The 25420-nt window shown below is 50.1% G+C and overlaps 1 pseudogene; it reads right to left on the bottom strand.

Annotated features, from left to right (window-relative positions):
* Positions 1-25420, bottom strand: part of LOC127053869 (zinc finger protein 883-like) — a 433432-nt pseudogene that overhangs the window by 399669 nt on the left and 8343 nt on the right.

The raw sequence follows: 25420 nt of genomic DNA on the forward strand, positions 1-25420 counted from the left end.
TGTTAAAAGAAGAGAGTGGGATGCTCCAGTGAATAATTTATGATGCGACAGAACTGTCTATATAGGCTTATACTAAGATTTAAAGAGCGGGCTGGTTCTCTCGGGAGACGAGCTGCTCTATATTGATGCGTGCACTTGTCAGTAAAGAGCTTTTGATCGGACCTTGCTGGTGTTGCCTGTCTCTCTCGCGGTCAGACAACTAACTTTGCCATCTGGGGGTTAGAGTCCCTGACACTAGCTCCAGGGGCTCTATCCCTGGGGCCCCTGACCCTATCTCCAGGGGCCCTAACCGTGGGGACCCTAATCCTAGCTCTATGGGACCTCCCCATGGGGTCCCTAGCCTTAGCTCCATGGGCCCTACCCGTGGGGACCTTAACCCTAGCTCCAGGAGCCCCATCCTTGGGGCCCCTAAATCTCGCTCCTGGGCTCCTGCCCGTGGGGCACCTAACCCTAGCTTCAGAGGCCCTTCCCTTAGGATCCCTAACCCAAGCTCCAGGGGCCCTATCCGTGGGGCCCCTAACCCTAGCTCCTGAGGTCCTACCTGTGGGAGCTCTAACCTGAGCTCCTGGCTTCGTGCCCATTTGACCCATAATCCTAGCTCCAGGGGACCTACCCGTGGGACCCCTAATCTTAGCTCCAGGGGCCTTACCCCTGGGGTGCCTAACCCTACCTTCAGGGGCCCTACCCGTGGGGCCTCTAACCCTAGTTCCAGGGGCCCCACTCCTCGAACCCATATCCCTAGCTCCATGGGCCCCATCTCTGGGGCTTCAAACCCTAGCTGCATGGGCCCTACCCCTGGGTCCCCTAACTCTAGCTTCAGGGGCCCTACCAGTGGGACCCCTAACCCTAGTTCCATGGGTCCCACCCCTTGGACCCCTAACCCTTGCTCCAGAGGCCCCTTTGCTGGGGATCAAGGTGCCCTGCCCATGGGGCCGCTAACCCTAGCTCCTGGCACCCCACCCCTGGGACCCCCAACCCTTGCTCCTGTGGCCCCGTCCCTGGGGCTCCTAGCCCTAGCTCCAGGGTCCCTACATGTGGGAACCCTAACCCTAACTCCAAGGTCCCTTCTCGTGGGACCCTTAACCCTATCTGCAGGCCCTGTACCCCTGGGTCCCCTAACCCTAGCTTCAGAGGCCCTACCCATGGAGCCCTTTACCCTAGGTCAAGGGGCCCTATGCATGGGTCCCCCAACCCTAGCTCAAGGGGCCCTATCTCTGGGGCCCCTAAACCTAGCTCCAGGGGCCCTGCCCGTTGGACCCCTTTGCCTAGTTCCAGGGTCCCTTGAAACACTTGGGAAAATGTGTTTGACTGTTCAGGCATTGGGAGCTCAGCTAAGAATGCAAATGCTTTTCAAAGACTGCGGGGACTGTGGGATCGCTGGAGTCCTCAGTCTCCCCTCCCTCCCTCCATGAACGTCCATTTGATTCTTTGGCTTTCCATTACGCTTGTGACACAGCACTGTGCTGAGTCCCGGCTGTGGACTCTGTCTATCATAGCCTGGAGATTTTTTTCAAATGCTTTGTCATTTCGTCTTCTGTAACGGAGCTCTGATAGAACAGATTTGTCTCTCCATACAGCGATCAGATCCAGTACCTCCCAGATGGTCCACGCTTGAGCTCGTTTTGGGTTTGGGACTGCATCGCCACCTGTGCTGATCAGAGCTCCATGCTGGGCAAACAGGAAATGAAATTCAAAATTCGCGGGGCTTTTCCTGTTTACCTGGCCAGTGCATCCGAGTTCAGATTGCTTTCCAGAGCGGTCACAAGGGTGCACTGTGGGATACCGCCCGGAGGCCAATACTATTGAATTGCAGCCACACTAACCCTAATCCAACATGGCAATACCGATTTCCGCGCTACTCCCCTCGTCGGGGAGGACTACAGATATCGGTATTAAGAACCCTTTATATCGATATAAAGGGCTTCATTGTGTGGACGAGTGCAGGGTTAATTCGTTTTAATGCTGCTAAATTCGGTTTACATGCGTAGTGTAGACGAGGCCTAAGAAAGCGGCTGTTTGACCTACAAATAACGACAATGTAAAACCTTCAAGAGCAGCCTTTAAGTTCAGAGGCCTGATAATAAGATGTTACTAATAACTGATGAAAGAGTTACAAACGACTCAAAACCATACTCAGAACAAACCAAATGGGAACACAGACAACACCATTTTTCTTCGCTGCTCTTCAACCACAATATTCTCCCCATAAGGAGGTCCATCGCTCCTGGGGGTTCAGTGCCACAGTAACAGGGTGATGTGTGCAAGGGACGGAGGAAGCTGCTATTCCATCTCCCTAGTCCAAAAATCAGTTTAATAGCTAGTCCTGAGATAGAGGAAGTATCAGTTATTAAAGTCATAAGAACTAATTTAACAATGTGATTCCAGCCAATGTTAAAATGATCTAACATTCAGGTTAATAGAAACATTTCTAGTCCTCTGCATAGAACGCTCAAATGATGCAAAAATAGCAAGTTTGCTTTAAAAAGTCATAAAAGGGGTGTCATCCAGAATCTGACACTTGGTGAAACGTAAGTCTAGAACACACAACCAGTTTGGGGATTGTGCTCTGCTTCTTAACAATCTGCCCTGAGGTTGCCACTCACAGTCACAAGCTACTCCAGATGGCTGGGGCCCTCTCATGCATCAGTAACTGGTTAGCAGCTTGGAAAGAAAGAGTAGGACTAAATAGTCGTTTTTGCAGTGGAAAGGGGTAAATAAAAGGCTTCCAAAGTACGAGACGAGGCTACAGACATTAGGGCTGGTCAGTTTAGACAAGACCGTAGAGCACCAGTTCTCAACCAGGTGTCTGCCAAAAGAAACCAGGCTTGACCCACATCCCCAAGCCACCAAGCCTACCTGCCTGCATTGAAGGGGGAGAGAAAGGGCACAACAAAAAATTGCAGCATCAATGCAGAAGAGAGAACTCTTCCCCTGCCATTATCAGTAAGGGTTGCCTCACAGCCACTGACTCCCTGAACAGAAATAGCCAAAGTCCAACCACAATTCTACTTCCTTTCCACTACAAGAGATAATGGGTGGGAGCTGCTCTCTTGAGACTGTCCTGCTGCTGCCCAGGCACATGGCAGACAGAGCTTGGCCCGCAAGCCGAGGGTTTTGATCGCTTGAAGGCCCAGAGGGAAAAGAGACAAGTGCTCGTGTATCAGAGAATGGCTTTGATCCATTTACCTCTGGGTTATGGGCCCAGCACGCATCCGCTGCACCACTCTGCTGACTCTTTACTCCCCCTGCCACCCAGCCACCTCTATCTGGATTAGTGCCTTACGAGCTCTCACGCTGGCAGGCATATCCCAGGTGCCGCAAACCTGGGAGGCAGGAGAAGTGAAGCGGTCACGGTGTGCTTGGGGTGCTCGTGCTCGGAGCAGGGGTGAGCTGGGGCGAGGGGGGGTGCTGCAGGGCAGAGCGGGGGAGTTGCCACAAGAGGGGCGCCTCAGGGTGGAGGTGGGAGCTGCCACGACTGGGGCGCCTTAGGGCGGGGGCGCGGGGGAGGAGGGCGCAAGGTGGAAGTTTCGCCTACGGCATGAAACATCCTTGCATGGGCCCTGCCCCATGCCCTGCCTGCAGCCAGCCCTGCACCCCCTGCCCTGCCATGCCCGCAGCCATCCTCTGTCTCCATCCAGCCCTGCACCTTCTGCCCTGCCCGCACCAGCCGCATCCTCCCTGCCCTGCCTGCAGCCAGCTGCACAGCCAGCCCCTGACACACCCCCTGCCCTGTCTCCAGCCAACTCCTGCCGCTCCCCCTTGTGGCCCTGCCCAAAGCCAGCCAGCCCCCACACACCCCCAGCCTGCACCAGCCCTGCACCCCCTGTCTGCAGCCAGCCCCGCACCCCCTACCCTGTCTCCAGCCAACCCCTGATGCACCCCCCAGCCTGAAGCCAGACAGCCCCGCATCCCTTGCCCTGCCTGCAGCCAGACCCTACCTCCAGCCAACTCCATGTCCACTGGTGCCCTGCAGTTCCCAGGGCAGTAACCATGCACATCTGCTTCAATGAAGGGGGCAGGCAGCTGGGACCCACACATGTGCAAACTCTTGGGTGACCAGACAGCAAATGTGAAAAATCGGGACTGGGGTGGGGGTAATAGAATCCTAGATAAGAAAAAGACCCCCAAATTTGGACTGTCCCTATAAAATCGGGACATCAGGACACCTTAGCACACCCCCAGGACTCCTGAGTTCCATTGCTGGGTTTCCTATTGGTTCCACTGCTGGTTGTTTTCCTTTTCCTGGGGGGACTTTCGGCAAGTTGATCCACACTCTAGGGCTCTGTCCCCAGCAGTCAAATGGGGATTTCATACTTTCCCGCTATTGGAAAGTGCTGGGAGAATCCCCCAGCAAAAGCTGCTCTGAGATTGCTAAGCAGCATCTGACCATTCAAAGTCAGAGCTCGGTACCTGGGAGGAGTGTTTGGCTCTGGGGTTTCACTTCAGCCCAGTCTGGAGAGAGGGGCCCAACCATGGAGTTTGGCTCAAGAACACCAAGTGTCCAATTTGTTAAGGGCGTTTTGAATTCCAACCCTGTGCTCCTAAGTGCTTGGTGTCAGTTGCAAATTTTAGAAGCATGCTCTCCACTGCATTTTCCAAATCATTCATGAAAATATTGAATAGTATCGGACCGCGGACTGATCCCTGCCAGACCCACTAGGTACACCCTCTACGTTGGACAGCCAAACATGGAGAAGGGCTCCTGGAGTCTGGGCTTTCAACCAGCTCTGCACCAACATTACACTGTTTACAGCTGGACTGCATTTCCCTCGTTTGCTTGTGAGAATGTGCTACGGGACTGTGTGAAAAGCCTTAGCAACCCCAAGCTAGATCCCATCTACTGTTTACCCACCTCCACCAGGCCCAAAACCCTGCCAAAGAAGGAAAGAGGATTGGTTTGGAATGATTTGTTCTTGACAAATCCATGCTCACTAGTCCTAAGAACCAAACTATTCTGTAGGTGCTGCTGACAAACTGAGTGCTTAAGAATGTATTGCAGGATCTCTCCAGCTATGGCAGTGAGGCTAGCTAGTCTGTAAGTCTCAGGGGTCTCTTTGTTCCCCTTTTAGAGAAAGGTCCTGTCTTGTTCATGGATGGGAAGATGTTCTTTTTCAGGGATCTCAGACGAGAACTGGGGCACAGCACCTGGTTTGTCAAGGCCACAAAAAAGGAGGCAGGAACCTCTTCTCTCCTGCTGGCAAAGAACCCCAGGTACCTGAAAGACAGGGACTCACATCCCTGAAGGGGCTTTTAAAAAGGCACTGGTTAAAGATTGGCCCCGACCATTTCTTGTTTCCATAGACTAGACATTTTAGCAAACTTTAGAATTCCTTGGTGCTAAACACTGTGAAACTACCCTTTCTCCTTCACAGAGGGCTTTAACGCCCCTTATCTCACTCAGGCTCACAACTGCCCGGAGTTTGAGAACTGTCCCTGTTCCCATTGGACTGATGGGAGGAGCCAGAGGTGCAGAGAAGGGAAGTGGCCTACCCAAGCGCCTACACAGTAAGGTGGTGGCAGAGCCAGAAAGAGAAGCCACCAGTCCTGACTCCTGTCCTAACAGACAATAACGCCCCCAGAGGCAGGGATAGAGCTCAGGAATCGAGATGGTGGGGAAATTTCATTGAATCCATTTCTGTCAGAAAATCCCATTCAGGCTAATCCGGTTTGTTTCTCAAAATCATAACAAGTGGGATGAAAGTTCTTTGCAAAAATATTGTATTGCAAAATAAAAGCATCTCCTGTTTGTCAGAGTGTGTTAAATTGTCTCCTCGCACACAAATAGGAGACACTTAGATCTCAAACATTAGATAAGATGCTTCAGTCTGAGCTAAGTCATTGCTGCTCTTAACAATTTCAAAATAAAAAAATGCAAATAAAATAGACTATTTCAGCTATTCTATTACGTGTTAATCTGCTCTGAGTAAACGTGATAGGACACCTCATATTATGCCCTACTCCTAGTGACACTCTCCAATGGATCCCCATCCTCCACCCACCGTCAGGTAGGTAAGAGCGGATCATTATTATTTCTACTTGAAAGAGGGAGAAGCTAAGGCTGAGAAAGGAGAATTGACTTGTTTTAGGTCACACAGCCAGTCAGAGGCAGAGTTGGGAATAGGACCCAAGAGCCCTGATTTTCAAACTACCCATTGGATCTTGAATTTCAGACACTGAATGACCTGAATAAAGTGCTCTCAGATGAGCTCCAGACCAACAACAGTGACAGTAACTATTCAGCAAGTATTTGAGGAGAACTGCAATGTTAGAGAGAATCATGAACTGTTCAGAGACAACTAATGCAGAGAAGCGGCAAAATTCATCAAACATAGAACTGGTTTTGACTTATAAAGAGAAAAACAAGGACCTGAGTCTCCTCCCTGTCAATAACCGCCGGCTCAGCCAATCAGGGTAGAGACTGAGGATGAGAGGCTGAGGGATCCCACCAGAGAGCCCAAAGGATGGCCGAGGTCACCAGTGGGGATCACTGCCCGAGCAATAGTTCAGCCTCACATTTTTGGGTAGACCTCCCACAGTGAGAACTGCAAAGCACTGCCCTGCAAAAAACTAAAAAAACCACACACACACTCTCTCTTTCCCGCTCCCTCCTGGTGTTGGGAGGGGAACAGGTAAAAGGACAAAGGAAGCAAGAGAAGAGATAGGAGGGAGGGAGCGATGGAGGAAGAGGTGAAACAAAAAGGACAAACCCTAATGTCCCCAGCGATTCTAAGGGACAAAATCCCAAGTGCAGAATAAAATTCTGCCTCCTTAAGCTCGTGTTTTCCATGCCTCGAATTCACCTGTCACCAGATGGATCAGACTGAACAGCTTTCAAACCTCCAGGAGGCTCTTACCTTCTAAACAGGGACGGCTGTTTTCTAGTAAAATCACTAAAAGGGAAGGAGAAACCTCGAAAGAGGTTCCTCCTGGTGCTCACGTCCATGAACCCGAATACTCTCTCAGTCCTCAAAGAGAGACCTGGAGAAGGAGACTTGCTGAAGCAAAGCCACAGGGGTCTCTGAGGTTTCCCTGGCCCCTCACCCCTGTCCTGCCTAGCTGATGTCAGCATCTCTCTGTGAGGTCACCACCTCCCCACCACCTTGCACCAATAAGTCTTAGGTCCTGCAAAAGGCCTTTGTGATGTCACTGCCACATACCTCCTTTGCTGTGCCAATGTCCTGCCCCTGGCCTGGACCTTTGGAGGTTTGAGCTACTCCCTGTGGATCACCCCACTCAAGGAGCGTTCATTCTAGTCAGCAAGCCGGCTAGACAGGAAAACATCAGACGCTGCTCCCAATGCTACACTCAGTTTTTCAGAAATTAGTCGACTTTCTGGCCAGAAGAGACCATTAGATCATCTAATCTGACCCCCTGCATGTCACAGGCCTCTTGTATGACACAAGAGCTACTTTGGGGGCAAACACATTCAAGAAAGGCATCTAGTCTTCATTAAATGACATCAGGAGATGAAGAATCCACCCCTTTCCTTGGTAGCTTGTTCCTGTGGTGAATCATCCTCGCTGTTGACTATTTGTGCCTTAGTTGTAATAGGAATTTGTCTCTTTTCACCTTCCAATCATTGGGTCTTGTTAGGCCTTTCTCTGCTAGATTCAAGAGCCCTTTAATAACCAATCTTTTCTCTCCATTAAGGCCCTTCAACACTTCAGCGAAGTCACCTTTCAATCTTCTTTTCATAAGCTAAACAGGTTGAGCTCTTTCAATAGCTCACTAGAAGGTATTTTTCTCCAGCCCTCAGAACATTTGGTAGCTCTTTGCTGCCCTAGCTCCAATTTCACAACATCTTTTTCAAATGAGGACACCAAAACTGAAAGCTATTCCAATATCAGTCTCACTGATGCCATGTCACCTCCTGTGACGTTATTGACATAATCTGTAACTGTATAGATCACCGTTGCGACCACTGTTCTATATTTGCAGTCAATATTGTAGAAAGGTTGTTTTGTAAGGGGTCTATGGAGAGGTTCTGATTGGCTGATTATAATGATGCTATCTCTAGATGTGTATCATTTTTGCAGTTGATGTTATGAATATTGGCTCTATGCTGCCCATATTTCAAACTTGTGCCATAATGGGGGACAAAACAGCTACCTTGTTAGAAGTGGCTTTGCCAATAGATGGAACCTGGGATTTAAACTCCCAATGATCGCACTGTGTTTGGGATCCATTTGAATTCCTCTCCCAGGTCTTTGACACTTTCATCTCCACTCATGGCGACTCTGATAGAGGATTAAAGAAGTCAAAGCATCATCTCCAAGGACAGACAACGGAGAATGCTTCATCACATGACACTTTGAGAAGTGGATGGATAGAACGTGATGAAGATAAACTCTGCCTGGCTCAGACAAAAGATAACAGTTGTGCAATGATGAGGAAGGAGGGAATCTCTGAGTCACCCGTCCACGGTCGTGTCTTCACAGTGCTCCCAAGCTGGAGAGTGAAGAACCCCCTCGGTCCCACCATGAGACTGTGGAACAGGAGGCCTGTCACCCCCATTCCTGCCGTCCTGCATTCCTGGTGTCCAGCATCCCAGAGGGCCTCCATGCCAGCAACGAAACCCAACCATCGTCTGGACTCCCCAGTGCTCCTCCTCAACGGTTCTAAATCAGCGGGAGAGTGGAAGGTCCTGGGCGTCGCGCCGGCACTTGGGATCCACTGCACCTGAACAGTGGGGAAAGGTTTCTGTGTTGGGGCATTGTTTAGTGTTTTCTAGTTTCCAAGGGAGGGTTTATGGGCCTGAGCGTTAAGCTCCCAAACCCAGTCACTGTTTCATTGTATTCATTAAGTTTGCATTTTCCCCTGTTCCCCCAGCTTTCTGTACCTTTACCCTGACTACACTTACCTTTGTTTGTGCCAAACCACCTTGTCTCCTCTTTATTTTATTTACACCTCAGAAGGAGGGAGGCAAAATCCACTGGTGATAGAGACAGGAGGGAGTCGAGTTTGTATCTCCTGAGAAAAGGGGCTTTTTCCTTTCCTATTTCTCCCCTACCATTTCTAACATTTTCCTTTGAAGCGTTGCCTTATTCAGCTTGAGGAAACATTAGCTTTTAAGATAAAAACTACGAAATACAGAACTAGAGACATTTTTTAGAAATCTGGGATTAAGACATTTTATTTAAGGCGGGGTGGGTGGGTGGTGGAGTTTCTGAGAAGGTTTTTGATTGCAAGAAGCAACATTGTTGTGACTGTTATTGTACCAAGTGGGGAGATGGCTGTCTATAAAGGAAGAGTCAAGACTAAACGCATCCAGTGAGGATGGGATTTGAACCCATGCAGGCAGAGAACAATGGATTAGCAGTCCATCACCTTAACCACTGGGTCACCTCATCTGAACTGTAAGAAAATGGACAGGAGGAGAAATCTAAGGCCGACAGAGACAGGGACACTAAGGAGTTTTTAAATACTAAGCGTAAGCAGGGTCTGAATGAGCTCCCCCCTCACATCTAGTGAGGAGCTGGGGAAAGACTTCAGGAACAGACCGTGTTTGCATAGACACACCTACTCTGCCTAGCTATGCAGCATGATGGGGCCGCTTCCCCAAAATGACCAGTTTTGGATGGTCTTGGGTTACAAATCACTTTAGGATTGAGTGGAATAAAATGTTATTCTCCTTCCTGTATGAGTGAAGGGCAGCAGAACAGACCTAGTCCATCCTGATGGAGGGGTAGATGGGTGAGGAATAGCTTTTATTGGACTGCAGAGAAGGATTGAGGACATCACTCTAAACCAGTGGTCCCCAAACATTTCACATTGTGCCCTCTTAGCCATGGCTGTGGCCCCTCGGAAGCCACGGTCGAGAAGCAGGGCTGGGAGTGGGGCTGTTTCTTGCTGGGGAGAGTGGTGCGGACAGGGGCAAGGGGGTCATCACTGGGCTGGGTGCCAGAGGCCCAGACTGAGGGTGGGGTTGGGGAAGAGCTGGGACAGAGTGGGGCTGAGTGGTGCTTTCTCCCTGCCCTCCATGGGGGCTGACTCAGGCCCTGAGGTGCCCCCATGAATGTTCCTTTGTGTCTCCCTAGGAGTCATACCCCACATTATGGGGACCACTGAACCCTACTCGCTAAGCAGGGGCTAGTGATGCCAAAGCCCAGGGAAAGGGAGAACAAGTGTGGGTTCCCCAGCACCAGAACCATGCACACCCTTCTGTCTGTGGCTCTGCTCCCTTCCACCCATAGCCCCATCCACTATCACCTCTGTTCCACCCCTTCCCCCACCAACCCCACCCTGTCACTCCTTTACCCCTGCCCCGCTGCGGCCCTGAGACCAGAGAAGCTCCGTACCCCTGCTGCAGCCCCTGGGCCATAGCAGGGAGTGGGAGCTCCTCCAGCCCTGGGGCTGACATAGGGGAGACTTTTGCAGGGTGGCCTAATTTGGCCGGGGTCCCAGTCATGGGCCCCACTGTCCCCTTGGCAGTGCAAGGTTTGGGGAGACTGAGCCCCTCCGACCTCCATTACGTGCCGCCTAGGCTACCGCTGCTCAGTGTTTGGCCAGTCTCCCTGTGTTTTCTGCTGCTTGTGCTGGGGAGCCTGGCCGGCACTAGGGGTGGGGCCCCCAGCAGCCACCCAAGGCTCCAGTGGGTCAAAGGGCACCGTGTGGCAGTGCAAAGTTGCTCACTGCTCTCCCCTGCCCCAATGCTCCTCCATGGGCCCATAGAGGGTTGGGGGGAGTGAGGAGCAACACTATGTGCTCCATGCGTCCTGGTCACTTTCTCCACCTGGGCTGTGCTGTGAGGGGAGCATCAGAAGCTGCTGCTCTCTGCCCTCCCCTTATGCAGCCCAGCTGAGGAAAGTGACCTGGATGCAGGGAGCTCGGATGAGGTCACTTCTCATCTGCCCACCCCCACAGCCCCTAGGGGTACCCGGAGGAGCAGCATCCCAGGGAGGAGCAATGCTAGCTGCTGCATGCACACAGATCACTGTCCGCACGTGGATGCAGGAGGGGGCGCAGGGTTTGGGGACAAAAGAGCGGGGGAAGGGGTTGGGGTGAAGGGGGTGCAGCAGAGGGGCAGTGGCTGGTGGCACAGGAGGGGGTGCAGGGGTTAGGGGTGAAGGGGGTGCAGGAGATGGCAGTGGCTGGTGGCACAGGAGGGGGTGCAGGGGCTAGGGGTGAAGGGGGTGCAGGAGAGGGGCAGTGGCTGGTGGCACAGAAGGGGGTGCAGGGGCTAGGGGTGAAGGGGGTGCAGGCGAGGGGCAGTGGCCGGTGGCACAGGAGGGGGTGGAGGGGTTAGAGGTGAAGGGGGTGCAGGAGATGGCAGTGGCTGGTGGCACAGGAGGGGGTGCAGGGGTTAGGGTGAAGGGGGTTCAGGAGAGGGGCAGTGGCTGGTGCACAGGAGGGGGAGCAGGGGTTGGGGTGAAGGGAATTCAGGAGGGGGCAGTGGCTGGTGACACAGGAAGGGGTGCACGGGTTAGGGGTCAAGGGGGTTCAGGAGGGGGCAGTGGTTGGTGGCACAAGAGGGGAGTATGGGAGTTAAGGGCAAAGGGGTCACAGTGTAGGGGTTAGGGCACAGGAGGTGGCAGGAGTTGGGGTGAAGGAGGCACAAGGTTTGGGAGTGCCGGAGCTAGGGGGTAAAGGGAGAGGGGGATCGTCTAGGGGCGATGGAGAAGTGCCAAAGTCTAAGTTTTACCCAGGGCACCATTTCCCCTAACGCTGATCCTTGGTAACATTTCTTGCTGGGACGGGGAGGGGAGAGAGATAAGGCATTTTCTCTCTGTTTCTTTCCTCTCCATTTTTTGCTCCTTTCTTCAATTCCAGAATCCTCCCTTGTGTTTCAGACTATGCAGTGACGCCCTCCCAACCCAAGGCCTCTGGAGCCTTTGGAGCAGAAAGATCCCAGGAGCTGAAGGTGAATCCAGGAGTTAGTAGCTGGCAGGAAGGAGTCCTAGCAGTTCTTCTGGGAGCACAGGTGAGGAATGACTCCCCCTTCCCTAGATTCTCCCCATGGGAACAGGGAGGGTTGTGTGATAAATTCCTGTAACTCTTCTGCCCCTCTGAGTTGGCAGAAACAAGGCTGGGTTCAGTATCTAGGGGTTCTGCTTCAATAAAACAATACAAAACTGGCTCGAGCCCCCACCCAGTGACCTGGGACAATTACACATCACCCCCCTGGGTGCCTCTAGGAGGCAATACTTCCCCTCTTGCAAGCAGGGAGTCTGAGCCGCTCCACTCCACCAGCCATTCCATGAACCACTCCAGTGGTCCCTGCAAACTGCTCTGCTGGGGCAGCAAAGAGCCACCAAATGTTCTGAGGGCTGGAGAAAAATGCCTTCTAGTGAGTAGTGAAAGAGCTCAACCTGTTTAGCTTATCAAAAGAAGATTGAAAGGTGACTTCACTGAAGTGTTGAAGTGCCTTCAGGGAGAGAAAAGACTGGGTATTAAAGGGCTCTTTAATCGAGCAGAGAGAGGCATAACAAGACCCAGTGGCCGAAAAGTGAAAAGAGAAATTCATATTAGAAATAGGGTGCAAAAATTCTGCAGTGAGGCTGATTCACCACAGGAACAAGCTACCAAGGAAAGTGGTGGATTCGCCATCTCCTGATGTCATTTATTGAAGACTAGATGCCTTTCTGGAATGTTTTTGCCCCTAAAGTAGCTCTTGTGTCATACAGGAGGCCTGTGATATGCAGGGGGTCAGATTAGATGCTCTAATGGTCTCTTCCGGCCATAAAGTTGACTAATTTCTGAAAAACAGAGTGTAGCATTGGGAGCAGCGTCTGATGTTTTCCTGTCTAGCTGGCTTGCTGCCTAGAACGAACACTCCTTGAGTGGGGTGATCCACAGGGAGCAGCTCAAACCTCCAAAGGTCCAGGCCAGGGGCTGGACATTGGCATAGTAAGGGAGGGGTGTGACAGTGACATCACAAAGGCCTTTTGCAGGACCTCAGACTATTCATCCAAGGTGGTGGGGAGGTGGTGACCTCACAGAGAGATGCTGACATCAGCCAGGCAGGACAGGGGTGAGGGGCCAGGGAAACCTCAGAGACCCTTGGGGCTTTGCTTTAGCAAGTCTCCTTCTCCAGGTCTCTCTTCGAGGACTGAGAGAGTATTTGGGTTCACAGACGTGAGCGCCAGGAGGAACCTCTTTTGAGTTTTCTCCTTCCCTTGTAGTGATTTTACTAGAAAACAGCCGTCCCTGTTTAGAAGGTAAGAGCCTCCTCGAAGGAAGGGGTATCATGGGGTTGTCGCAGTTCAGATTCCAATGCCCCACCGCCCCCATTGTAAGGAAGCTCCTGCCACCTGCTCTGTGTTTGCAGGGCGGGAGAGAGCAGCATCCACGGCAGAGATTTGCTCCTGGCTGCCGGAGCAGAGCAGCAGGCTTAGCTGTCAGAACTTCCTGGAGCTATGAATGGGGAGGGTCCCATGGCTCTGTAGCAGAATGCAGGGCAGGCGAGTTCACGGCAGCCATTATGGGATACTGGAGGAGGCCAGTTATGGTTATATAATGAACGGCAGCATCTACACTTTCACTCTGTCCCTTAAAGTTTGCTGCAAAAAGCTCTAGGCCTCTCATTGAAGTGGTTTTATTTTGTCACCAAAAGAGGGCAGTTTTGTCACCAGATGTGGCATTGCAGTGTGTACACCAGCCACGAGCTGCCGACCGAAGGTGGTCAGACACTGTGTTTTAACCAGATGCAAGCACCATGGCTTAGCTGGCTAAAGCACCTGCTTTGTAAGCAGGAGATCCTGGGGTCAGGTCCCTAGGGGAGTGGCTTTTGGGGTACATGGTATGGCTACTGTCAGAAGACAAGATTCAGAGCCAGATGGGCGTTTGGCCTAGCCCAGTGTGGTTTTTCTTATGGTTTGAATTATGCTCAGAGCCACTGATAATAGAGTTATTGAAAGTTTGGGAGATAAGAGCTGATAGGACAGTGGTCCAGTCCCCTCGCAGCTGACCCCCTCCCTCTGAGACAGGGACAGGTCTGAGCTCTCGCACCAAATGCTCATTGTGGCTGCCAGAATCTGTGGGCAGCTCAATTAATTTGCATTGAGGGTTGAGTCCTGCTTTGTGCCCAGTGTCTGAGAATGAAAATCCTAAACCGCCCTTTGAAACAACAAAAGCAGCAGGACGTGTTATTGTCCCTGCCCCAAAGCAGACAGACCAATGGAGAAATGCCACTGAGTCCACGGTAATACTCCACTGCCATTTTACCTTTTTTGCTTGCTAAACTCCCTCCCAACCTTGTGGGGTCCCAGACCCCGGTATTGAGCCTGAGCTGAGATGTCTACACTGCAAATTTACCACCCCACGGCCCAAGCCCCAGGAGCCGGAGCTGGCATGGGGAAGCCCTGGATGTTTCATTGCAGTGTGGACATAGCCTAGCATTATGTCTACACTGCCATTAGCACACCCAAGTCACTATTCTCAAACCCTGGGTCAGCTGATTCAGGCTTGTGGGGCTTGTGCGACAGGGTAATAAAATTACAGTGTAGACACTTGGGCTTGAGCCCAGCCTCTGAGACTCCACAAGGGGTGAGGGTCTCTGAGCCTGGGCTCCAGTCTGAGCCCAAATGTCTACACTGCAGTTTTTAGCCTCACAACCTGAGCCTCAGGAGCCCAAATCAGATCATCCAGGCCAGCCAGGCCACAGGGATTTTATCTCAGTATAGCTGCACTCTCAGGGTACGTTTACATTGCAATGCAAGCCCAGGGTTAGCAGAAGTCATGTCAGCAGCCCCAACACATAAACCTAAACTATGAGGGAAAGACCCACCCACAAATAAGCTGGGCAGTGTCCTTCTCCTTAAGGTTCGCAAGTCCAGCAACCAAAATTCACTTAACATGAGCCATCTTCTCTCTGCACACCACTCACAGCTGTTGTCCTTAGTCAGTGCAAGCCCAGAGGTGCCTCTGTAGAGTTCATCTGCCATCCTGGGTGGAAAAGGGGGAAAATAAGAAGGCACCGTACTCACTATGTTGTCTAGGGACTCACTCACCGCTCCACAGCCACCCTGTCCTAAAGTTGGTCTAACACATAAATTTTAGCATGAGGACTCAGGCCCCAGCCCACTTGGCTTTGGAACCAATGTCCCCTGCCTAGCAAGTGCTATTGAATTGAGGGTGAGTCCCTCCATCTGGGTCTGCCAAGCACAGTTCTGCTGCCCTCGATTCACACAACAAGGACAACAACCCTTTATTTCTCCTGTCCCAATAACAAGGAGACTGGGAATCCAACACCAGCCAAAAGTGATCATTTTGGCAAGCAACCCAACATATTCCCAATCTACTGTAAAATCCACATGAAGACTCATACACGAAACCTTGCAAGAAAATCTTCCTGAGGGGGTCTGAAGCACCTGCTGCTGGGGGGAAGGAAGGAGCTGTGGGTTGAGATTGAGGGGCACTGGGAATAGGAGGGGGTTGTGGGTTGGGACAGAGGAGAAGGGTGAAGAGGAGCAGGCTCTGGTTGGGAGTGAGGAGCAGTGAGCATAGGAGGGACTGAGGGTTGGGACTGAGGGGCACTGGGCAAAGAGTTGACATGGGTTTAGGCTGAAGAGTATCCTCATTTGGGGATCCAGCAGAACAGGGGAATGCAGCAGGTGATTCTAATTCCATAGGGATATTTTGTGTGTGTGCGTGCAGGGCAGGAACATGCTATATGCCCAGAGGCCTTTATTCCTCCAGCCTGCAAGGACAGAGGGGCTGTCAGGAAGTTGCCCCTTCAATACCCCACACACAAAGGCCCTTCTTAGAAAAGGCAAAATCCTGAAGAGAAAAAACATCAAAGAAGACTCCAGAAAGACAGATTTTTAAGATATAATGAGTAGTTTATTACCTGACCAGGGACTTGAACACTCAGATTAAAAGTCTGATACTTTACCAACTGAGCTAGTCAGACTCACAAACAAATACAGCAAGTTGGTGCAGAGGAGAAACTAGTCAAGGAAACTAAAGCAGGAAACAAAAGGGGAAACCTGCTGCTCTCTCTAGCCTGGTCAACACTACGAGTTTATGTCACATTAACCCTGCATCCCTCCACACAAAGAAGCCCTTTATATTGATATAAAGGGCTCTTAATACCGGTATCTGTACTCCTCCTTGATGACGAGTAGTGCTGAAATCAGTATTGCCATGTCAGATTAGGGTTAGTGTGGCTGCAATTTGACGGTATTGGTCTCTGGGCGCTATCCCACAGTGCACCATTGTGACTGCTCTGGACAGCAATCTGAACTCGGATGCACTGGCCAGGTAGACAAGAAAAGCCCCGTGAACTTTTGAATTTCATTTCCTGTTTGCCCAGCGTGGAGCGCTGATCAGCACAGGTGACTATGCAGTCCCAGAATCAAAAAAGAGCTCCAGCATGGACTGTTCGGGAGATACTGAAGCTGATCTCTGTATGGGGAGATGAATCTGTTTTATCAGAACTCCTTTCCAAAAGACGAAATACCAAAACATTTGAAAAAATCTCCAAGGCTATGATGGGCAGAGGCCACAATAGGGACTCAACGCAGTGCTGAAACTTAAGGAACTGAGACAAGCGTACCAGAAAGTCAAAGAATGAAATGGACGCTCATGGAGGGATGGGCGACTGAGGATTGTAGCTATCCCACAGTTCCCGCACTCTCCAAAAACCATTTGAATTCTTGGCTGAGTTCCCAAAGCCTGAAGGGTCAAAAACATTGTCGCGGGTTGTTCAGAGTATATGTCGTTCCCCCGCCTCCTGCCCCCATGAAAGCAAAGGGAAAAAAATCCTCTCTCACCTTTTTTCAGTGTCACTGTATGTCTAGTGGATGCTGCTGGCAGATGTGGTGCTGGAGCACTACACAGCAGCATTCCCTTCCCTTCCCTTGCGGACGGCAGACGGTACAGTAGGACAGGTATCCATCATCGTCGTCCCGTGAGTGCTCCTGACTGGCCTCGGTGAGGTCGGCCGGGGGTGCCTGGACAAAGATGGGAATGACTCCCAGGTTCATTCATAGCAGCTGGAGGCTGCGCTCCCCTCCCCCCTTTGATCCCTGCTTGCAGAAGCAATAAAGTCAGTGTTGTTTCAAATTCCTGCATTCTTTATTACTTCATCCCACAAATGGGAGGATAACTGCCATGGTAGCCCAGGAGGGGTAGGGGAGAAGGGAAGCAATGGGTAGGGTTGTTGCAGGGGAACCCACTAGAATGGCATGCAGCGCATCATTTCTGCGGGATCTCTAGGGCTCTGACCCGGAGCGCCCGTTTGCCCCTCTGGTTCTTTAGTAGGCTTGCCTGATAATCTAGGCAGAACTGACTCTCCATTAGACAAAACTTAAAGAAGAGAATGACCTGGGGAGTCATTCCTATTTTTGTCCATAAGCCCGTGGCTGACCCCATCGAGGCCAGCCAGGAGCACCCATGACAGCAGCAGATGGTGCAGTATAACTGGTAACTGTCATTGTCCACTTGCAAAGCAGCAGACGGTACAGTAGGGCTGGTAACCATCTTTGCTAACTTGCAAAAAGCAAGGGGATGCTGCTGTGTAGCACTGCAGTACCACGTCTGTCAGCACTATAAAGAAGACATACGGTGACAGTGAAAAAAGGCTGAATGGGCTCCATGATGGCTGTGCTATGGCGTCTGCCCGGGCAATCCAGGGAAAAGGGTGCAAAATGATTGTCTGCTGTTGTTTTCATGGAGGGAGGATTGAGTGATGACATTTACCCAGACTCACTCATGACACTATTTTTGCCCCATTAGGCATTGAGATCTCAACCCAGAATTCCAATGGGCAGGGGAGACTGCGGGAACTATGGGACAGTTACCCACAGTGCAACGCTCTGGAAATTGTATAAAGTCGAGGACACAGGCCCATACTAAGCACATTAATTTGGCGGTGTGCGTCCATGTACCAAGGCTAGCATCAATTTCCCTGGCCAGGCCCTTTGGAGGTTTGAGCTACTCCCTGTGGTCACCCCACTCAAGGAGAGTTCGTTCTAGGCAGTAAGCTGGCTAGACAGTAAAACTTCAGATGCTGGTCCCAATGCTACACTCAATTTTTCCGAAAACTAGTATCTGTAAAATTAGTCTACTTTCTGGCCAGAAGAGACCATTACAGCATCTAATCTGACCCCCTGCATATCACAGGCCTCCTGCATGACACAATAGCTACTTCTGGGGGAAAGTCATCTAGTTTTCATTGAATGACTTCAGGGGATGGAGATTCCACCACTTTCCTTGGTAGCTTGTTCCTGTGGTGAATCATCCTCGCTGTTGACTATTTGGGGCTTAGTTGTAATATGAATTTGTCTCTTTTCACCTTCCAATCATTGGGTCTTGTTATGTCTTTCTCTGCTCCATTCAAGAGCCCTTTAATACCCAATCTTTTCTCTCCATTAAGGCACTTCAACACTTCAGTGAAGTCACCTTTCAATCTTCTTTTGATAAGCTAAACAGATGGAGCTCTTTCAATAGCTCACTAGAAGGCATTTTTCTCCAGCCCTCAGAACATTTTGGTGGCTTTTTGCTGCCCCAGCTCCAATTTCACAGTATCTTTTTCAAATGAGGACACCAAAACTGGAGACAGTATTCCAATATCAGTCTCACTGATGCCGTGTCACCTCCTGTGATGTTATTAACATAATCTGTAACTTTATAGATCACCATTGTGACCACTGTTCTATATTTGCAGCCAATATAATAGAAAGGTTGTTGTGAAAGGGGTCTATGGAGAGGTTCTGATTGGCTGATTATAATTATGCTATCTCTAGATGTGTATCATTTTTGTAGTTGACTTTATGAATATTGGCTCTATGCTGTCTGTATTCAAACTTGTGCTATGCTTCCGAGGAACACCCCAGCCAGACAAGTTGGTGTCAGTTCTGCCTAGCCTGCTAAATGGCCCATTAAGGACCATCAGCTCTACAATCAACCCATTGAGAGAAGGTAGATATGCCTTGTGGCTCAGCAAGGTATGCAGGGACCTGCCTATGGACAAAACTCAAAGGTTTTTCTATGCCACGTGCTGGATAGAGTGTCCTTGGGACAAAGAAAACAAAGACCACATGGCAAGAGACTGTAAAAGGCTGATGCCTCGTCTCCATCTTGTCTTCAGTCCTGCTTCATACCTCTGAAGGGACTTTGCTTCAAACTGAAGCTCTGTACAAGGGACTGAATGACCCATCCCAGCTGTGGATGGACTCCAGAGACTTGATTTGAACCTGCAGTTTATTCCATCACTGCTACAAGCCTGAACCAAGAACTTTGCCATTACTGGATGTGAAGGGTTAAAATTCATGTGCATATTATATAACAACCTGGTCTATGGATTGTGCCAGCTCTTTTCCAGACCCAAAGTCCACAGTATAATCAAGGGACCAGAAGCCTAGCAAATCGTGACCAGGTAAAAGAAAGCTGGGTAAACAGAAAGCCTTGCTTGCTAAGATAGGCTTGGTCAGCAAATTGCCAGTTGTTGGAGCTAAGAACAAAAGAATTGTATCTTATTCAGAGTTGCAGATTGAACAAAGAATCCCTGTTCCTATTGTGTAAGTCTCTTCTGTAGGGAGACGTTCTTCCCAGAGATCCAACCTTGAGTTTATGAAAAGTTGGCAGATGTCACTATAAGATATGGCATCCTTCCACCTCCCTTCCCAGGGACCAATGCCTTGCCTTAAGACACACAGAAAACAATCTTTATTGCAATATACTTTCACTGTTTCTTTGCTTTAAACCCTAGGAATGTACCTGGAGGACAATCAAAGGAGTTGCTCCTTTCCTATGGACCTCAAATCAGAATTCAGCATAGATATTTTATACTAATAACCTTTTATCAAAGTATTCATGAAATGTTAACTTGCTAACTTGAGACCATGCGTGGAGACATTATGTAACCTGTTAACCTTTGGCTACTGTGCTTATCATGTCTTGCTGCAAAACCTATCCCAGAGTTTGGAACTCCCTACCCCGTCTCTTTCCCCCACCCATGGAAAATCTATATATTCTATTGTATTCAATTAACAGTGTCTCTGAGCCTAATATGCAAGGTGACACTCTGCCAGTACTGTGTGTAATAAACTCCTATTCTTGCCCTCTACATGGTGGAGATTTATGTCCTTCAAAGACACCTGCTGAACAAAGAGGAGATTCAGCATCCAGCTTGGCTGAATGTGTCTTCTCTCCCCACAGCTTGGTGATCTTCTGAGGAAATGGAGAAGACTGCCTTTGCCTAGCTGCACATTGCTTGCAAAAGAAACAAGTCTTTTTGGTGGCAAGTGTTGAAAGGAGCCATTAGACAAATGTGGAGACAGGAAAAATGTCCCCCAACTCAACTGGCATCTGTGGATGCTGAAGTCACAACACAAAGTGCTAAACAGTATATGAGCACAGGCTGGTGTCAGAAGAGTCTCTACCAAAGCCTTTTCCACCAGCAGGGGCCTCTCTGTGCGCAGATCTCCTGGTAGTGTGATGGCTGCAGGCAGTGGAGAACTCTATTTTGGCATCTCTTTGTCAGTGAACATCTACAGAGGCTGTTTAAAGGTCTTTAGATAGTGATCTTTGGGAAGAGCTGGCTGAAGTGTCTTCCTAGTAACCAGAAGATCCTGGCTTGGCCTGCCAGTTCTTCCGTGCAAGTCTTGAGGGAAATGGGGAATGTCTGTAGTTTGGAATTTGCAGGTGTTGTCCTGGACCATCAAAGGGAACAGTTGTAAGTATTTTCTCAAGGCAGGCACCATGGCTTGGGTGGCTAACACCTGTCTACTAAACAGGAGATCCTGGGTTCAACTCCCAGTAGCACTTTGTTTTACGGGTTTTGTCTCCTCTGCTCACATTTTCCTGTGTCTTTCTAGGAAACAGAAGAGACCTCCCTTGGTATCCAAGTCATTGCTTGCTAAGGAAAAGGCTTCTTTGGAGAGAAACATTGGAAAGAATCAAATCGCAAGCCTGGAGTTGATGAAAAGGCTGCTGTGACTGGCATTGGCATGGTGCTTGCTTTGACTGCAATTGCTGCAACACAAAAGCCTGCACCACACGTCCTTGTGATTCGCTGGGGATGTCCACACACAGATGTCATGTCATCTTCCTTTTGATTGTCACTGATGAAAAATGGAGCAGCTGGGAGAAAAGTCCCAGAGGCACTTGCCAGGTAAAGTAGAGGTTAGAGATGCAGCACCCAGTGGTGTGTTGCCAAATCTATCCTCTCCTCCCACTTTTTGGTCAATCTTTGAAGAAGCAGAGAAGACTGCCTCTGCCTTGCAGTGCAAATGCTTCCAAAAGAAACCGGTCATTTTTTCTGACAAGTGTTGGAAGAGGCACCTAAGAAATGTGGAGACAAGGAAAAGGTCATCGTAACTCAACTTGCATCCATGACTCTTGAGGCCACAACGCAGAGCACTGTACGACCACAGCTGGGGACAGAAGGGCCTTTTTCAAAGGCATTTTCCACTAGCAGGGTCTTCTCTGTTCACAGAATTTCTGATAGTTTGATGTCTGCTGGCACTGGAGATCACTATTTTGGCATCTCTCTCTCTGTCTCAGTGAGCACCCGCTGTGGTTGTTGAAAGTCTGTGAGGGGATCTATGGGATGCAACTGAACAGTGGGACCCCTGAGCCCTTTGTCCCACCACCTGGGCTCCCTCTCACACATGTGATGCTGAGACAAGCTGTGAATCTCTGGCAGATATTGCACTTACACAGACATCCGTAGGTAGGGACACAGCCAACTGAATTACATGAATGCTTCTGCAGCCACTCATAACACTAATGATAGAAAGTCGCCCCCCCCACAGCTCTGCAGCCTTGCACCCCTGGATCATACTATCTTGCCTTAATCAGAAGCCTGATCAGTGTGAGTTTATTACACATGGTTCACCCCTCCCTCACTGTGAATAGTACATGAACCAGCCTTGTAATGGAGCTGAGATTTCCCAAGAACTTCAAGCAAAATACACCAGTTTAAGTAGAGCATAAAACAGATTTATTAACTACAGAAAGATGGAGTTTTAAGGATTATACGTGGTAGGAATAAAAGATCAAAGTAAATTACCATGGAAATTAAAGATAAATTCACAATCTAAACTTTACACCTTATTACACTAGGGCGTAGTTCAAGTATGCACACAGGAAGGCTTAATGCTCGAGCTGCTGCACATGCTGGGCAGGCTTAAGGTCGGGCTCCCCATGGCAGGAGAGAAGAAGACTCGGCCCCTGGAGGGGCAGGCTGGGGCTTCCTGGATCCCATTTGCTCGCAGCCAGCGCCCTGCCCCCACTCCCAAGTCATCCATGGCGCCCCCAGGTCGGCCAGAATGGAGCAGCAGTTTTCACTGCACTACGTCCACTTATGGCTTACAGGCAACTCCCAGACTCACCGCAGTCCACCATCTCGGCCAGAAAGGAGCCCACTCAGCCTCACCATTGCTGCTTTTCCTTTTCCCCAGAACTCCGCTTCTCCTGGGTTGCAAGTAGCCATCCCTGGGAATCCAACAGGCAGCCACAGGGGTCTGTCTCCCAGCAGCCAACCGCACCTCCATGGGTTCAGCCCTCAGAAGGGCAGGTGGGGGTTTCCTGGATCCCAGTTGCTCACAGCCAGCCCAGCCTCCACCTCTAAAACCATCAGTCATGCCCCCAGGTTGGCCATAAAGGAGCCGCCATTCTCCACTTGGACTCAGCTTTGCTTGTTTTCCTTTCACCCAGAACCTCCCTTCTTCTCCTGGGCTGCAAGTAGCCACTCCTGGGAAGCCAAGAGGCAGGCACAGGATTCTACCTCCAGCAGCCAACCACACCTCCCCAGGCTTTGCAGAATGAAGGGTGGTGCTCTACTAACCCCACTTAGCCGCACAGCTTCTTCCCTGCCTTCCTCAGCTCAACTTTCCTCTATTGCCCCATTCCTGCCTCACTTCCTCCTTTGGCCAGTCACGCAAAGGAGCCCAGCAGGAAGTGAGAGCCTCTATAGGCCAACCTCCAACAGCAGAGTTGGCCAAGCCACAAGCCTCCAAATGGTGACTGGCCTAACTACTCTAGGTTCTCCAGCCTGACACCAAAGTGCTTTCTCCACTGCTGTCAGCATCCTCTGTCATGCAGGGGTTGGAGTTATCCCAGGGACAGGCCAATAGGAGGAGTGCCCTTTCTGAATAACAAGGGGATGTGGGAAAAGGAAGCCAGCATGTTTCTGCCTGGTTTTGAGCCAGGGACCTTTTGTGTGTTAGGCAAATGTGATAACCACTACACTACAGAAACTCCACCTAGTGGGTTGTTGCTCACTCTGGCACAGACCGATGGACAAATCTAGAGAATGTGGTGGTAGCCCCTCGATAGGTCAGCTGGCGGAGCAGAGGACTGGAGCCAGCACTCAGGAAGTCGTCCTTACCTCGCCCGTGTGACTCCAGCTTGAGGGAGAGCTTCTTTTTCTTCTCCTTGCTGACAAAGAGCAAGAGAAGAATGAAAGGTCAGGTGGGCCAACTCGGTGCAGAAGCCCATGCTGTCTTTTCCTGCTGCATAGCCTGAAATGAGGGACTCGTGGCAGTGAAAGGAACTGCTGCACTCTCAGAAAACATCCCGCCCGTGCATAAAGGAGGATAGAAGAGCCTGTTAGTCTAGCACGCTCCCAACTGAACTGTTTCAGCAGCTGCTAGGTTTCTTTTTGGCCTGTTACTTTTCTGTCTGGGATGTTGTTGTCAGCTGTGGCACAGAAAAAGGACGTCAGTGCGAGCTGCCCATGAAGATAAGATTAACTTTTGCCTTCCTTGCTCGGCTTACTTGCTTCCTCACCCTATTCCTGCCTTAGTTCCTGTGTTACCTGAAGGCAACGGGGGTCCAGCAGTACGAAGAGGAAGTTAGACAGCTAGACCCTGGTGGCAAAAGTTCTACCACCGCTTGCCACCCCACTCTCTTCTCCCAGCTTCACATATTGACCGCCAGGGACTTGGTGCCCAGCAGCGCAAACGGAAGGCAGTGGTACAGAGCCACCCTCGCCTTGAAGCTCTGGCTCATTAAACCGTATCTTCAGTCGCTGATGGCCAAGAGAGACCACAGCGCTTGCTATTTGAGCACTTGAAAATGCATTGGTCAGTTCATGGATTCTTTAATGCTGTTACATAACAAATGAAATAGAATCTCAGTGTGACATTCTGTACCTTTGGGGAGTGTGCTGTAACCCCATACTCCTCATTTTCATTAGAATCATGCTCTTTATATACAGAGATGCCTTGTAAGGTATCAGGGGAAAAGGATAGATCTGCTGAAAGTCATTTCTCTACCCATAGATGTTTACATTCATGCATATGAAGTTATGAGAATTGTGCAGTGTGGTTATCACTATGCTGTAAGGTGGGGGAGTCAGCCAAATATTAGCTCCCCAGTGACAACAGCAAGGAAAGTAACCACAACCCGGACAGGTGTCAAACTCACCCATCAACAGCCATTGTTTCAGCAAGGGAGCTACAGTGCAATCACTTATCTGAAGAGGACACCCAGGGGAATTGCTCAGACTTGCTTGGAGAGACGCAGTGATGCTCAACGGACTCTGAAGGGGGAGCAAAGCCAAAAGAGGAAGAAAGGACATGATTAAAAGCAGAGACATTTGCCATGCTTTGTCTCTCTCGTCCACCTACAGTACAAGACACCCCCACACCAAGCAACTGAAGCGCTGACGAAAGGGGAGGAGCCTGGCTGAAAAGCCACCAGCCGGCCTGTGAGTGAGAAGCATCCTAAGTTTGTAATGGCATTGAAAGGGTTAAGATCAGCTTAGAGTGCATTTTGCTTTTATTTCACAAAAACAAGAGGAGTACCGGTGACAACTAAAGAACTACAGATTTATTTGGACACAAGCATTCGTGGGTAAAAAGCCCTCTTCTTCAGATGCATGGAGTGAAAATTGCAGATAGAGGCATAACTATATATTGGAACACTGATGTAAAGGGAGTTACCATACCAGGGGAACCAGTGTTGAAGGTTAATTCAGTCAGGGTGGATGTGGCTCTCTCCAAGTAATTGACATGGAGGTGTCAAGACCAAGAGAGGGAAAATTGATTTTGTAGTGAGCCAGTCACCCAGTCCCTCTTCAAGCTCAAATTAAAGGTGATTAGTTTGCAGAATCAGTTGTAAACTCTGCAATTCTCTTGTGAAGTCGGTTTTTGAAGTTTTTTGAATGGCTTCTTTTAAATGGCTACTTTGATGGCTACGTTCCAAGGGTTTTATTGAATATGAACAGTTAACGGTTAGAAGTCCAATGTGGACTAGTGGTTAGATTGGGCTTTCACCCAGACAGTCCTGGGATAATTCCCCCCACAGGAAACAATGCAGAGCTTCTCCTGGAGGGGCGACAGGAAACAAAAAGAATGCGAAGATCATTGCCAGCAGCAGAGATGATAGAGTGGGAGCGTACTGGATTTGGACATAGGTGCCATAGTGCTAGGAACCAAGCATCGGAAGGGACCTTAAAGCAGTAACTTCCTCCCATCTGCAGAAAGGGAGCATCAGAGCAGCCTGTATCAGTAGGGGAGCTGAGACCCAA

This window comes from Gopherus flavomarginatus, chromosome 6, assembly GCF_025201925.1.
Source record: "Gopherus flavomarginatus isolate rGopFla2 chromosome 6, rGopFla2.mat.asm, whole genome shotgun sequence".
NCBI lineage: Eukaryota > Metazoa > Chordata > Testudines > Testudinidae > Gopherus > Gopherus flavomarginatus.